The sequence below is a fragment of the Arachis ipaensis genome, chromosome B6, assembly GCF_059453495.1.
Source record: "Arachis ipaensis isolate K30076 ecotype BB chromosome B6, ASM5945349v1, whole genome shotgun sequence".
Taxonomy (NCBI): Eukaryota; Viridiplantae; Streptophyta; class Magnoliopsida; order Fabales; family Fabaceae; genus Arachis; species Arachis ipaensis.
In genome coordinates, this window is record NC_142441.1 from 69,003,524 (window position 1) to 69,006,604 (window position 3,081).

The 3,081-nt window shown below is 40.9% G+C and overlaps 1 non-coding gene across 1 annotated transcript; it reads right to left on the reverse strand.

The window, feature by feature from the left end:
* Positions 1–2,139: 2,139 nt before the first annotated feature.
* LOC148561205 (small nucleolar RNA R71) lies at positions 2,140–2,246 on the reverse strand. The gene has a single exon (XR_015887480.1). It is a non-coding gene; the product is annotated as a small nucleolar RNA R71 (small nucleolar RNA).
* Positions 2,247–3,081: the final 835 nt, after the last annotated feature.

Genomic DNA, 3,081 nt, shown 5'->3' on the forward strand with positions numbered 1-3,081 from the left:
TTAGTGGTCACGCTGGTGCCACTAACGTTGAAGTTAACGTAGATCATCCTTGGTTAGGAACGTTAGTGAAAAAGGTGATTGTCACTAACGTTCTCGAGTCCACACTCTCACTTAACGTTAACGCCACTAACGTCCTGAGCTAAACACCCTGCCTACTTCACACTTTCTCTCTGCAAGTAAAGCTAAGCCCGCTGAAGAGGGTAACTACTTCAAACTCAAGATCCAAAGGCCCATATCCAAGACTTGAAGAACCAACTAGAAGATTAAAAGAGCAGTATATATAGGGGTAGTTTTGAATTAGAAAAAAAGCTTTTGAGGGGGTGGGAAATTTGAGAACTACTCTCTGTATAATTTTACTTTCTCTGCACTTCTAGTCGACTTTTCATAATGTATTTTCCATCTCTGTTTTCCACTTCCAGAGCTATGAACAACTAAACCCCTTTCATATAGTTAGGGAGCTCTATTATAATTTGATGGATCAATATTAGTTTTCATTACTCTTCTTTTATCTTTTCTCTTGATTTTACTAGAAAGCTTTCAATCTTCATCCAATTGGGTAGTTATCTTGGAAAAGAAGCTATTCATACTTGGATCTCTTCTGAACCTTGGAAGAGGAATGATGAGATCATGCTAGAAATACTTTCTCATGTTGGACCAAATTGGGGTTGGAAGGATATGGTGACTATAATTCTACCAACACTTGATTTGGGAATGCATGTGGTATAATCAGTGACCATACTTCATCTCTTCTCATGAGCAATTGACCAAGGAATTGGCTATTGATCTAGATTTGAGAGATTGAATTACAAGGAATTGTAATTCGATCACTGAAGATTGCCAAGGAGATCAATGAACGCATTGATTGAGGAAGAGATGAAAATGAACTTGATCCGGAGAATGCAACATCTCCTAAACCCAATGAATTCCCCATTCTGATATTACCCATTGTCTTTAATTTCTGCAATTTACTTTTATGAGTATTTTCCCCATTCCCATTTACAATTCTGCAATTTACTTTCCGCCATTATTTTCAGCTCTTTACTTCCAGCATTTACGTTTTTTGCTATTTACTTTCCCGCCATTTAATTTCCTGCAACTCTCAAACCAAATTCTGCTTAGCTCAACTAGAACATTCTTCCAATTAAAGTTGCTTGACCAATCAATCCCTGTGGGATTCGAGCTCACTCTATTGTGAGTTTTTACTGGACGACAATTCGGTTAACTTGCCGAAGGAAAATTGTTGAGAGACAAGTTTCCGTGCATCAAGTTTATGGCGCCGTTGCCGGGGATTGATTTTGTATCAACAATGATTAAATTGTAGGATAACTAGATTGAGCACTTTTCTTTTGTTTGATTTAAATTTCTGTTTGAGTAATTTACTTTCAGTTTTAGTTATTTTCTTCCCTTTACCCCCTACTCCTCTTTCTTCGTTATTTATAATTCAGTTTACTAACCCACTAACTATTCGATATATTGCATCACTCACACTAACAGCATTTCTAACAAGAATACTTTCTGCAACTATCTCCTTGCTTGTGCCTTGTTGGTTGTATGATAGGGAGAAGAAGCGGGGCTTCAACTTCTTTTGATTCTGAACTTGAGAGGACCTTCCTTAGATTAAGGAGGGAAGCAAGAGGAAAGAGACTAGTTGGTGCTGAAGAAGAGGAGGAGTACTTTGAACCATATATGGATGAGAATATGGAGAACCATCATGAAGAAGAGGCTCACAACCATGGCCAAGAAGGTCCAGCACATCAGGCTGGACAAGAGAGAAGGGTTCTGGGTTCGTACATCAATCCAAACCCAGGAAATTGCGGAAGTAGCATCCAAAGGCCAACCATACATGCCAACAACTTTGAACTAAAGCCACAGCTCATCACCCTTGTTCAGAACAATTGTTCATTCGGAGGAGGCGTCCAAAAAGACCCCAATCAACATCTAACCACCTTCCTAAGGATATGTGATACTGTGAAGTCTAATGGTGTTCATCCGGACACCTATAGACTACTCTTATTTCCCTTCTCACTCAAGGACAAGGCTTCTAAATGGCTAGAGTCCTTTCCAAAGGAGAGTTTAGCAACCTGGGAAGAGGTGGTGAACAAGTTCTTGGCAAGATTCTATCCTCCTCAACGGATCAATAGGCTGAGATCTGAGGTGCAAACCTTCAGGCAGCAAGATGGTGAGACTCTATATGAAGCATGGGAGAGGTTTAAGGACTTGACAAGAAGGTGTCCACCAGATATGTTCAATGAATGGGTGCAGCTACACATATTCTATGAAGGCCTTTCTTATGAATCAAAGAAGGCAGTAGACCATTCATCCGGGGGATCTCTGAACAAGAAGAAGACCATTGAAGAAGCCATAGATGTCATTGAGACTGTAGCTAAGAATGACTACTTCTATGCTTTCGAAAGAGGCAACACTAGAGGAGTGATGGAGCTAAACAATGTAGATGCACTGCTGGCCCAAAACAAGCTCATTACCAAGCAATTAGCTGACCTAACCAAGAAGATGGAGAGAAACCAAGTAGCAGCAATCACCACCACATCAGCAACCCAAGAAGGAGTGAGTGCAGAGGCAGAGGATGAGCAAGAACAAGCCAACTACATTGGAAACTTACCCAGGCAGACCCATGATCCATATTCCAAGACCTACAATCCTGGTTGGAGGAATCACCCAAACTTTGGATGGGGAAATCAACAAGATCAAAGCCAAGATTAGAGACGTCACAACCCCAACAACCATGCATCTCACCAACATTCCACACAGAGATCATATCAACACCACCCTAACAACACCTCTCCACATCAATACCAAAACCAAAACAACCCTTCTCATCACTCCAATCCTAACCCACTAACATCTGATGACAGACTCTCCAGAATTGAAACTCTACTTGAGGGCATATGCAAAGAGATTCAAGACAGTAAGGCATTCCGAGAAGAAGTGCGGTCCAATATGAAGAATCAAGATGCTGCCATCAAGAAACTCGAGACACAAATTGGCTACCTATTCAAGCAAATTCCCAGCCACAACCCTCGCAGTGATACTAACTCAAACCAAAGGGAGGAGTGTCAAGCT